A 13,757-nucleotide genomic window follows, 5' to 3' on the forward strand; every position below is an offset into this window, starting at 1 on the left:
GAGTTACACACCAGTCTCTGCCCCTAAGACACAAGGAAGCATCATAAAACTGTGGGAGGGGCTTCTGAAGGGCATACCCTGACCCAAAGAAAAGCCAGCTTTCGAGGAACAGGGACCATGGCAAAACTATTCATTCCCACAGGAGACCTTCTCTTCCTGTTAAACCTTCAGTTTGGAGAACAGGTTTTTGGGGGACTGTAAGGGAACTATCATTTGAGACCAAATTTGCTGCTCAGCCAGTAAGAACCACAGGGCAAGAGTGGAGATGAAGACCTTCCACACCACAGGCAGTTGGGAAAGTCTTAATTCAGCTGCCCACAAAATCACCTGCAGATGCCCGGGCTGCACCCCCACTAAATGTGACTCTCCAGGGGCAGGTTTCTGGTATTGGCAGCTTTTGTGAGCTCCCCACGGGTTCTGATGGACCAGGTGAACCAAGAGCAACTGCCATGGGCAGACCAGCCCCCCTCCAGGAAAGCAGCCTTTATCCTGAAGGGCAGGGGCACCCCCACCTCACACACTCCTCAAGTTTCCTGCGGGGGTGTGGAATAGGGTGTCAGGATTCCATTCCTGCCTGTGGCCATCTCCACCCCCACCTTTCCCACCCACCACAGGCAGGTGCCTCTGTTCCAGGCTTTGGAGGACCAGATCAATAGAGGTGGGGGGGGAGGGTATGCATGAGAAGGAAGTGTAGGGAGAGAGCTGGGTCCCTCGGCTGTTCTCGGGGCATAAGGGGCAGGAAGCAGTGGGTCACAGGGAGAGAGCTGGGTCCCAGAAAGGCCCCAGAGGCACCTTTTGGGAAGCCTTCAGTTAGTTGTGAGTAGCTGGGATTTGGGGACTCACACCTGTCCCCAGAAAATTTGAAGATGTCGAGAACTCCCTGCCCAGGGTCTGGGCAGCCTCTGGGGTTCCCTGGGTCCCTAATGAGGCCCCAACAGAGCTCTTAGGGACAGGCTAACGAGCCGGCAGGAAAACAGAGGAGGTCAGTGACCAGAGCAATGAGGTCCCCACCTTGCTCCAGCCGGTTCTTCCAATGTAGAGGACAGTGAGGGAAGATGACAATGGGGGCAGAGCTGCGCCACTGAAATGCAGAGGGAGTAGAGCAGAGCCTCCACACGGAGAGGACATTGCCGCTGTGCCTTCAAAATGCACTGGCAAGGGGAGGAGGAAGTCCCAGTGAAGCAGCGAGAGAGCCCGTAGTGATGTACAAACACACTGGGCAGCAGGGTGCTGCTTCCAGGGGCGTTTGTGTGGCTCCGTGCCTGCCCCGTGCAGAGGGGACGGGAAGACCGCCTCCGAGTGCACAGCACAGGACAGGGGGACGGTGGACTTCCAACCGGAGCGGAGAGCAGAGCAGTGCCTCAAACTGGGTCTCATTTCCTTTTCTTTTCTTTAAAAGATTTTATTTATTTGAGAGCGAGAATGAGATAGAGAGCGCACGCACGAGAGGGGGGAGGGTCCGAGGGAGACGCAGACTCCCCGCTGAGCAGGGAGCCCAATGCGGGACTCGATCCTGAGACTCCCAGGATCATGACCTGAGCCGAAGGCAGTCGCTTAACCAACTGAGTCACCCAGGTGCCCCTGGTCTCATTTCCTTGCTGGCTGCCAGCTGGGGGCCGCCCTTGGCTCCTCGAGGCTGCTCTCAGCTCCGGGCAGTGGGCGCCTCCACCCCTCCGCCAGCAACTGTGCGTCTGGTGCTTCTCACACCTGGAATCCTTCCGATCCCCTCCACCCCCCTTGTGTTGCTTTCCTCTGGTCTTTTCCATCTCCTCTCTCTTTCTCGTGGCCTCTTCCGCTCCCTAGTCTGTGATTAGGGACTCCCAGCGGGCCCACCCGGGTGTTCCTGCCCGGCTATCTATCTGAAAGCCAGCTGATGAATAACCTTAATTACACATGCAAAGTCGTATCACAGCAACTCCCAGAATACCATGTGACTGAACAACCAAGGGACAAGAATCTTTGGGGGACATCTTGGGAATTCTGCCTATGAGAGCTTTCTTTATGGTAGAGCTTCCAACTGTCTTTAATTTGCTAATTAATTTTTTTCCTACGTCAGATGTATCTGTTAGGATTAGATTCAGCTGACTAGATCAGAAAATCCAACCTAACAGTGGGCATTCTCGCATGAAATGAGACTGGAGGCTGGCCATTCGGGGCTAACCTGGCGGTTCCACGAAGCAACAGTAACACAGGCTCCTTCTCTGTTTCTAACCTTGTGATTGCTTCGTGGAACAGATGGCAACTGGAGGTCCAGCCCTCACATTCACATTCCAGGCGGGGGATGGCCAGGAGGGGTCGATATTCCTTCTGGCCGAGGCACCTTCCTTTAAAGCAGCTTTCCCAGAAGTCACTCCCGGACCTTGAATGTACATTTCATTGGCCAGAGCTTGATCATGAGGCCACACAGAGCTCCAGGGAGGCTGGTAAGCATGCTCTTTGGACTGGGCGATCTGCTGCCTGGAATAAAGCCAGGGTTCTGTGGCTTAGGGAGGAGGGAAGTGGGACATTGGGTGGATCCAGCCGTCACTGCCACCCTGGCTATCCCAAGCGCATTTGCTTACAGATGCCTTTTTTTCTCAGAGCACAGGGACAGGCTAATGAGCCGGCAGGAAAACAGAGGAGGTCAGTGACCAGAGCAGTGAGGTCCCCACCTTGCTCCAGCCGGTGCTTCCAATGTAGAGGACAGTGAGGGAAGGACTTCAAAATCAAGATGACAATGGGGGCAGACCTGTGCCACTGAAATGCAGAGGGAGTAGAGCAGAGCCTCCACACGGAGGGGTGGCTCTTTTCCTTTAACCTATAGGAAAATGTGTTCCATCTAGCTGCCCGGTACATGTGTGTTCTACTCTCCTAGCCCCAAAGTAGTGAAAGTATTCTAAGACCAAATTAGAGAGGACTGAAGAAAATATCAACAGAGGGTCAGAGGATGAAACCCAAGAGACTGAGAACATCAAGGCTCGGATGGAGGGGCAACGGGGGTGAATGCCATTGCCCAGTGGGGTGACCCATAGGATAAACCACTGCCATCTGAGGAAGCAGAGTCCCCTCCCTGGCCAGGCCAGGAGTACACTGGGGTGAAGAAGGCACCGGGCCCAAATGCAGATTGGTCCTTTCAGAAGTAAGCGTGCCTGTGTGGGGATTACGGGTGTCAGCAGGACAGAGCCGGGATGGGCAGCGCTAAGGGAAGAGGCTGGAACCAAGGACCTAGACCAAATCAGGGCCCAGGCAGGGAGCATGGAGTCCAGATATGGACTCACCTCAAAGTCAGCGGGAAGCAATGAGGTGCCAAACCCGCGGGTGGCCAGCAGTTTGGCAAGGGATGGCCTTGGCAGGCTGGGCGCCACAGGAATTAGATTCACAGGTGAGACCTAGGTGAATGCAGATACCAAGGCCCCAGGCCCCAGGCAGGTGAACTTGTCTCACAGGCAGGCGGTCAAGGGCAGGAAGGCAGAGCAAGGCAGCGGGCAGGAGGAACCCCAGAAGCGGCAGGATCCGGGCCTATGTGCTGGAGGCGGGTGCTCCGGGGCCCAGGCTCAAGGACTCCACGTTTCTCCAAACGGAAGTTCTGACAAGAAGGCTCAAGTAGCTCTTCTTGGGTAGACGTCAGGCAGCCCGGAGCACCCTGGAAACTTGCAGAGGGACGTGGTTTTTGCCTCCGGTCGGCGGGTGGGCAGAGCCAGAATCCCCTCTTCTGACTCTGGTAGAAAATCCTCGAGACTGCGCAGCAGTGCCCCGCTGTGGAGAAGCCCCAGGCCCCCGGGCCTCCGCAGGGCCTGTCCTGGAGTAACAGCCCCAGGAACATGGTGGCCCCCAGGCGACCCCACCTGGTCATAACACTCCCCTACTTAAAATACCTCAGGGCTATTCCTGCCCCCTAATGAGGTCCTGTCCCCAGCATTTGCTAAATGCTACGGCAAAGCCAGTGTTTTGTGTTCACCCAGCCCCGCTTCAGCCTCCTCTCCCCAGACCGAGGAAGACTGCCTTTCCCAGCCTCCCTCGTAGCTGGGTTGGGGCCATGTGACTAATCCTGGTGAACAGGCTGTCAGCGGAAGGAAAGTGAGTTACAGCCCCTCACGCCCAATAAAGCACAGCAAAAGCAGGTGTGAGGTCCCAGGACTCAGCTCCTCCGGCTCGTGGGACTGCTGAAGCTGAACAGTGGCATGGTGACCGTACAGGCTGGTGGCGCCTCCCTCAGCCTGGATCCCTGGGCCTTGGCAGAGGCACCAAACCCAGCCCCTCTCCCCCTTTCCACCCCCCATACACACGAACCCTGGCTGGTACCACACAGGGACCAGAGTGGAAAATAACTCCTTGTTGGATTAGGCACTGAGATCTGTAGTTACTCAGTTCCTGAAACAGAACCTAGACTATTCTAACTAAATACAGCCACCACATGGACCAGGCACACTCCAGCATCTTCACGTGCTGGCCAACCCTCCCACAACCAGCTGTTCTCTCCAGGGACATCTGCCACACCCCTCCATCCCCAGACACAGCCGCCTTGAAGGTGTCTCTGCCCCAACAGACCAGTCTGTCATGCTTCTATCTCTCCGCCACTGAATGTGCTGTGTGGGGACCCCCAGTGCCCTCCTGTGGCTCTCTCTGCAGCGAAGCCTCAACCTGCGCCACCCAGCGGGGCCTTCCAGAGAGCCCTCAGGCGGAGCGCGGGGGTCAGAGGCCCGAGTACCTGTCTCCGCGGCCACACCTCTCCACTGGTAGTGTAATTGTTTCTGTTCGCTTCTCCGCTAGACTTGAGTTTCTGAGAAGTGAGACTACATCACTGGAAGAACTCAGGGCAGGCTCAATAAGACATTCCATAGATTTTGTGTGTGAAGGCCTGGCTCGGGACAGAACCACCCAGAAGGCACATTTCCAGGCAAAAGGTCTCAGTCTCACCTCCATGTGCAGCCAGAGGGAACCTCAACTCAGAGCCTCTATTTTGGGGATCCCAAAGACTCCCTAGGCACCTTCCCCAGGGCACCTTTTCCCATCTGACAAGCTGGGGTCAGAGCCATCTCCCTACCACAGATTATAATCTGCTCCCCCATCCTGAGGCCTCTGGTCATTTCTGTGGCAACAGCTTTCCAGACCTGACACAGTGGGAGACTGGGAGACAAGCCAGTGTGTGGGCTCGCCATCCTGTCCAGGTGTCAGCTAGAGCAGCCTGTCCGGAGCTGAGGAAATGTGTGCATTGAAAAGGAAAGGAAATATTAAAAACCTGTGTGTGTATGTGTGTGTGTAAAGCTGAAACAAAGATTTATAATTAGGAGTCCTTATAAGAAACCCTGGACAAAGGAGTACTTCCAGAAACGAAAACCAAAGGTTCTGAATGTGACTTGAAGTTGTCCTTGGGCAAAGTGCATCTTTCCAAAACAATTAGTCCAGCAGAGAACCGGACATCCCACCTAATGAGGCAAACTGAAATTAGAGCTAAAAATAATTTCAGGTGTATTTTGAAAAGAATTCAAAAGACCATTCAATCCACAAACCTTTGCCGAGCACCCATGCTATATCTACCACCATGCTGGGATCACGGATGAATGGAGGACTATTTCTCCAACTCTGTTTGCTTAAAAAAGGAGCAAGCCTAAATTAGTAGGAGCTATTGAAAGGACCAGGGTACAGAGATGTGCTAAGCGATGATAAGAATATAGAATAATTTTTCTTGTTGTTGTTTCTCCATAGTCAAGCCTTCTTCCTCTCTTTTGAAGTGGACACACTGGAAGGTTCTGGATCAAATGTCAGCAAATCTATGGGATGTACTGAGACCCACAAACACCGAACTGGTGAAGTCACTCCAGAGTTTTGAAGAGATGAAAAGCAAAATACCATCCTGGAAATGTCAGCCAAAACGTGTCTCCCATGGTTTTACTCAGCCACTAGACCAAATGAGTCTGAATCCATTAGTCTTACCTGTAGCTCTGGTGTCCCCCCCGCCAGGGTCACGCCCAGCGCCATTTTCACTAGCACTGGGACATCACATTTTATCTGTTTTGTTTTTTAAGATTTTATTTATTTATTTGACAGAGAGAGAGCATGCTCACAAGCAGCGGGAGAGGCAGGCAGAGGGAGAGGGAGAAGCAGGCTCCCTCCTGAGCAGGAAGCCCAGCGTGGGGCTAAATCCCAGGACCCTGAGATCATGACCAGAGCTGAAGGCAGACACCCAACCAACTGAGCCACCTAGACGCCCCACAGAACACCTTTTAATCTGTTTCTTCACTTGGAAATCGGTGTGTTACTAGTCCCTACTTCCCACAGTGGAAATGATATGATGAATATTCAGCATAAAAATAGTTCCTGCCACGTGGCAAAGGTTCGACAAATGGTAGTAATTATCAGCTGAACCTGGGGCTCCTTCGTACATTGAGAATCATGGTGGCATGGCCCCTCAAAGGAGGAAGCTTTGGAGAGAAATCATGTAGACTTCCCAAACTCCTCCAGGGGGACTATGCCATAAGTCAGCCAGTCTGGGAGATGACATCTCAGTATTTGGGGAGCTCTTCTTCAGCCGAGCTTTCAACAGGGCCTTAGGTACGTTCTCTTGAATACCTGCGGTGGTGGCACATTTGCGCTCTAGATACTAATTTTTGGAAAAAGATAAAAGTCGTTTCAGATGAGGCTGGCGAATTATATAGGCAATTGAGATGAGTAATATCATCTATTTATAGTGGATTATGATAACATACGGAAACCGGTTCTCTTTAGTGGCTCCAGAGAGCAGGGTATCTAGCGATCTGACCCCTCCTAGACACCTGGCGGCTGGTGCAACACTGCCACCTGGTGAAGCCTAAGGGAACTACAGGGAAGTTCTTTAAAGACCAATAAATCTCTCAAGGCACCGAGCGGAAGGGGGAGCTCCTGGACAGCAGCGTCCTGGAGTCCCCAACACTGCCGAGATCTGCTCAGCTAACTCTAAGTCTTTGCCAGGCAATTAGCATTTCCTTCCATTCCTTTTTCTTTCTTTCTTTCTTTTTTTAAATTTTTATTTATTTATTTGAGAGAGAGCACATGAGAAGGGGAAGGGTCAGAGGGAGAAGTCGACTCCCTGCTGAGCAGGCAGCCTGATGCTGGACTTGATCCTGAGACTCCAGGATCATGACCCGAGCCGAAAGCAGTTGCTTAACCAACTGAGCCACTCAGGTGCCTCGATTTCTCTTTCTTTTTAAACCCAGAGACATGAATCACACACACACACTCATATATATATATATATATATACATATATATATATACACATTACATATAATATATATACACACATTTTAGACAATTTTATATACATTGCATGCATACATCTTAACTGTACCATTTCAACAGACAGATACACGCTTGTGTAATCCATACCCCAGTTGAGATAAGGAGCATTTTCATCACCCTAGAAAATATCCCTGGGCCCTTCCCCAGGCAGTCCTCCTCTAAGAAGCAGTGACTCTTCTAATTTCTGTCACTAGAGACCAGTTTTATCTTTTCTAGAGTTCCATGTAAACAGAATCATATAGTCTGCACTGTAGTGTTCTGACTTCCTTCACTCCACATGATGTTTTTGAAATTCATCCGTGTATTAGGAGCTCATTCTGTTTATTGTGGAGTGACAGTCCATTGTGTGAATATGCCATAATTTGTCTTTCAATTAAGCTGCTGAGGGACATCTGGGCTGTGTCCAAGAATAGTACTACGTACTAGGAACATTCTGTGTTAAGTTTTCTCACGAACAAATATTTTCACATCTTGGGCAAATATTCAGGAGTCAGCTTTCTGGTCAATGTGTAGGTATATGTTTATCTTTATAAGAAGCTGCCAAATCATTTTCCAATATGGTGATAGAATTTTTACCTTCCCACCTGCAGTATTCCTTTCATTTCTAAAGTTCGGAGGAGTCCAATTCTACATGAGCGGCAAAACAAGGAGAAGAAGCCTTCATATAAACTATTATGTCAGCATTAGGTGAGGTAGACCTTCTATAAAACACCACACTTTAGGGGAGCCTGGGTGGCTCAGTCCATTAAGTGCCCAACTCTTGATTTCGGCTCATGTCATGGCCTCAGGGTCGTGTGATCGAGCGCCTCGTCTGGCTCAGTGTGGAGCCTGCTTAGGATTCTCTCTCCCTGTTCCTCTGCCCTTCCCTCCCTTCATGTGTGTACAAATGCTCACTCTTTCTCTAAAAAACAGGGAGTTCACTCAAGGGAAAGGATAGAGGGGCCAGCATGAAGGGCTCCCACTTTCTCCATTTCATCATAACAAAACAATCAGAGATCAAATTCTCAGTATAGATATCTAACAAAGGACTTGTGTCAAGAATGTATCAAGAACTCTCACAAATAAACCAAAAAATTCTTTTAAATGGACAAAAGACTTGACTAGTCACTTTTAAAAAAGTAGATATCCAGGTGTCCCATTAACATTTGAAGGAGTGATCAATATCATTAGTTATCAGAAAAATGAAAATAAAAGCCACCATGAGAGATTACTAACCAGGCCGTTAAAATTTAAAAGACTAAAGTTACATGTTGAAAAACTGGAACTCTCATACTTTCCTGATAGAAGTGTTGTAAATTGCTAAAGTCATTTAGAAACCATTTGACATTATCTTCTAAAGTTAAACATATGTGTGATCCAGGACCCAGGAATTCTACTCCTAAATATATATATATATATATATACATATCCAAGAGAAAAACATATGTCTACTAGGAATGTGCATAACAGTTATACTCATAATAGCCCCAAACTGGAAACAACTCAAATATCCCTCAACAGCAGGATGGATAAACAAACTGCCATATATTCATACAATGGAATACTACACCATCAGTGAAAAAGAACAAATTACTGATATATGCAAGATGGTTGAATTACACAAAATGTGGAGTGAGGAAGCCAGATACAAAAAATTACATACTATATGATTTTTTTTAAAAAGATTTATTTATTTATTTATTTCAGTGAGAGAGAGCAAGAGTGAGCTCCCATGAAGGGAGGGAGGGGCAGCGGAAGAGGGAGAGAGAAACTCAAGCAGACTCCATGCTGAGCAGGAAGCCTGAAATGGGGCTCGATCTCATAACCCTGAGATCAGACCTGAACCAAAACCAAGAGTCAGACACTTAACTGACTGAACCACCCAGGCAGCCCAATACTATATGATTTTTTTTTTTTAATGATGATCAAGAATAGGTAAAACTAGTCCAGGATAATAGAAACCAAAACAGTAATTACCTTGGGGGACAGGGAGGTGAGAGGCTGGGAAGATGAGGTGGGGTGGGGGTGGATTGACTGGAAAGAGGCAATGGGGAGCCTTCCGGGAATAATGGAAATGTTCTGTATCCTGACCTAAGATGTGTTGGTGGTTACGTGGGTCTATGCATATGTAAAAGTTCATCAAGCTGCATACTGAAGATTTATACACATTAGGAATGTTTAACCTCAATTAAAATAAAATTTGAAAAAGAAATCTATGAACCCACAGTGATACCACAAAAACAGGGTGGGAGGTGGTGATGGAAAGTTGTTATTTTTGTAAGGATGCCAGCCAGCTACTTGATGTAGAAGGAATGATAGAGTTAGAAAAATACCATTCTGTAAGCACTAATAATTGATTCAGGCAGGGATCATCAATGAGTCCAAAAACACTGGGGGAAGGTTGTTGCTGGGAAACAAAGTATTCATAGATTACTTATTAAGTCCAAAAGGAGAGATTATTAATTACAATGAAGGAATTTGGACTGCACCACATGTAAACAAAGTAATCAAATTTAGCATTAGGAATAACAGGACAAACTGGCATCTTGAGTCTCTTGATGTGACTTGAGGATAACACAACATCTATGTAGATTTCTTGCCAAAAATGCTTAATCTGAATCTAATCATGAGAAAGTAATCAAAAAATACGGATTGTGGGACATTTGACAAGTCAACTGGCCTGGACTTCTCAAAATGAAAGACTAGAGAGGTCGAAAGACCATTCTAGACTGAAGAAGACTAAAGAGGCAGGACAAACTTTGCGATGTGTCATCATTGACTGGAAACTAGGCAGTGGGGCTCTAAATGACATTTTGGGATAAGTGTGAATAAGTTAAAACTGGCTCTATGTTAGATAACATTATTGAATAAATGTTACATTTCTTGAGTTGAATGGTGGCATTGTGCTTATGTTGGAGAATGTTGTTGCTCATACAAGATGCAAGCTGATACATATTCCTACAAAACATACAATATCAGGATGAAATGCCACAATGTAGGCAACTTAGTTTCAAATAGTTCAGCAAAGGAAAACATATATAGACAAAGCAAATGTGGTAGAAGGAAAAGAAAAAGGAGAAGGAAGGGAAGAAAGGAGGGAGGATCCTCAGCTTCCTTCCTGCTGTTGTTTCATTGTAAAATTCATTAGGTTAATAAAATACTGCCATTTCTTTTTTTTTAACATTTTATTTGTTTGTTTGTTTGTTTGTTTGTTTGAGAGAGAGTGAGAGGTGCAGGAGAGAGAGAGAATCCTGAGGCAGACTCTTCGCTGAGTGCGGGGCTCGATCGCACCACCCTGAGATCATGACCTGAGCTGAAACCAAGAGTCGGACGCTTAACCTCCTGAGTGCCCCTAAAATACTGCCATTTCTTTTTTTTTTTTTTTAATACTGCCATTTCTAAGGACAAAAGAAACCAGAAATTTCCTGCCTTGCATGCCAATCTTAACAACCTAGAACTTGGGGATGCAAGAGCCACTGGAGTCCAGTAGACAAGCCCTTGGCCCAGATCAGGGTGGTGAGTTAGATCTAGGACACCACATATGATTGAGATCCTTCGTGAAAAGGAGGCAGAAAATAAATCTAACCACCAAAAAGGGGAGTCCACAGAGACACGTGAGCACCCCCAAACTTGGTGATGGAAGTTTGGGATGCGGATTTTCCTCTAGTAAATCATAATCACAGACCTATTTGAGGAGCATTTGTGCGTTTGTCATTTGAGGTAGTATTTCCTACATGGGCCAGGAAATCTCAGTCGACAAAATGGATTTATTCAATTCTTCTCTGGAGAAACACCCACAACCCATTTTTTCAGTATTCCCACACCGTAAGGTCAATAACATTTAAGCTCATAACTCATGATTATGAAACCATGAGAAACCAAGCCAGATTAAAGTAGAACAATATCTTTCAAGTTCTGAGAGAAAAATAACAGCCAGTCTAGAATTCTTTACCTGCTGAAAATATACATCAAGGACTAGGGCAAAAATAAAGACATCAGTCAACAAAAACTGACATTTTACGATCAGCAGATCCTTACCAGAGTAACCTCTAAAAGATCTCATTCAGGAAGAAAGGATATGCCTCCAGGAGGAAGTTCTTCTGGAATGCAAGAAAGAATAGAGATAAACATTTGGGTGAATCTGAACAATGACAATGTTAGCACTTATACTTTAGATGGCGGGGGTGGGGCAGGAGTGTGGTATATCTGTTGCAAACTGACCCAGTTCTTCACCCTTCCCTGTGTCCACACCCTCTGTGATGTGATTGTACAGTTCCTTTAATACAGAGGTGGAGTCTCTTTCCCCACCTCTTGAATCAAGGCTGGCCTTGTGACTTGCTTTGGCCAATGGAATGTGATGAAAATTTGGGTGTGCTAGTTTTGAGCTGAGGCTTCAAATGGCATTGCATGCTTCTATTCTCTTGGTCCCTGCCACCAAGAGAGCATGTTGAGCTAGCCCACTGGAATAGTAGGGAGGAGAGCAGAGCCTTTCCATCCAAGACCATCCTCTGCCAGCCAGCCACAGCCAACCCACCCCCTGACTATAGACACAGGACCAATCCCAGCTGAGATCAGATCAGCAGCACCGTCCAGCTGACCTGCAGATTCATGAGGAATCATACGTAGCTGTTGTTTTAAACCACTAAATTTTAGGGGTGCTTCAGTCGGTTAAGTGTCTGACTTTGGCTCAGGTCATGATCTCAAGGTCCTGGGGTCCTGAGCCCCGCATGGAGCCCTGCGCTCAGGGGGCAGCCTGCTTCTCCCTCGCCCTCTGCCCCACCCGCCCCCACTCATGCTCCCGCTCTCTCTCAAATAAATAAAAATCTTAAAAAAAAAAACACACTAAATTTTAGACTGGTTTGCTATGCAGCAATAATTGATACAGTTATGATTGAAGTTAAAACATTCTAGGGTCCTTAATGTTGTTGTAGGAACAATAATGATATTAATTTTAGAGTTTCAGTTAAACGTGCTTTAATATAATTCAGCTTGTTAAAAATGTTAACAATAACCATTAAAAAGAATAGAAACAGAGTATATACATTTCAAACCTGCAAAGTAAAAAATAAAACTTATTAATCAATCCGAAAGAAAACAAGAAAGAAGAGGGAAAGGCAAATAGAACAAGACTAACTGGTAAAAATATATTAGTGTAATGGTTAATTTTATGTATCAGTTTGATGGGGCCAGGGATGCCCAAATACCTGGTTAAACATTATTTCTGGGTGTGTCTGTAAAGGTGTTCCCAGAAAAGATTAGTATTCGAATTGGGGGACTGAGAAAATCAGAGTGCCTCTCCAGTGAGGGTGGGCATCGTCCACTATGTTATGGGCCTAAATGGAACAAAAAGGCCGAGGGCTGAATTAGCTCTCCCTGCCTGACTGTTGAGCTGAGACATTGGTCTTCTGCCCTCGGTGCTCTTGGTTCTCAGGCTTTGGACTTGGGCTGGAATGACACTCCCAGTTTTCCTGGGTCCCCAGCTTGTAGACAACAGGCCATGGCACATCAGTCTCCATAAATGCAGGAGTCAATTCCTTATAATAAATATCACTATTTATCCAATAGAATATATATATCCTATTGGTTGTGTGTTTTTGGAGAACCTTAACAAACTCTTCCAGAAGTGGGAAAAATCATTAAGTTGGATAATCCCAAGAATGCAAGTATTCTTTGGCATTAGAAAGTCTATCATTAAAAAAAAAAAATCTATCATTATAATGTACCACATTAACAGATTAAAGAAAACCATATGATCATCTCAAAAGATGCACATTTTACTTCTGTCCAAGAAAAGTTATTTTTAAGAAAATATAAAAAGACACATTCCATTATATTCATCATTTTTATTGGACTACACCATCATAAAGTATACATGATGAACAGGTCTTAAATGACTATATCAACAATACCTAATAGTTATATAGCACTTGATAGCTTGCAAATCACTTTGCATCCATTATCTACATAGTCTAGCCACTCTGAAGGAGGTATTACATTTTTAAAAAATATACAAATGAGGAAACAGATTTAAAAGGATGAAGTGATTTGTCCCAAATCCCAATTATTTTCATTCTTTGTTGGTTCTCTATGATTTCCTGTGTTATATATCAAATTAAAATGAACAGATATCTACATACAGGTAATACATTATAGAAGAAAAACCACACCAAAATTCTGAATTCAATTCTCCAGTGGTTTTTACATGCTCTTGGAACAAAGCTATAAATTAAAAAAATTAACACAAGTTTATGTGTTTATATTCTTAATCATATCTATCCTTCCTTCTGAAATTTATAATCTACAATTAAATACTGGCATTTCCTCAACTTAAACACTATAGTTCCTTGAAAGCTAGATGAAGCTTGCAGCCTGGTAGTTCCTACCTACCAACGTGGTAACTTATATTGAAGAACAAGTGAGCACTCCTCTTGGTACTTAATCCTAACTGGTTGCAAATGACCTATGTGTGCCACAAAAATTTGACAACAACTTGACCTGCTATTTTGGTGTCAAATGAAAGG

This window comes from Eumetopias jubatus, unplaced genomic scaffold (genome assembly GCF_037043125.1).
Source record: "Eumetopias jubatus isolate StellerSeaLion01/CBP00866 unplaced genomic scaffold, mEumJub1_p1.0 scaffold_9, whole genome shotgun sequence".
Classification (NCBI taxonomy): Eukaryota; Metazoa; Chordata; class Mammalia; order Carnivora; family Otariidae; genus Eumetopias; species Eumetopias jubatus.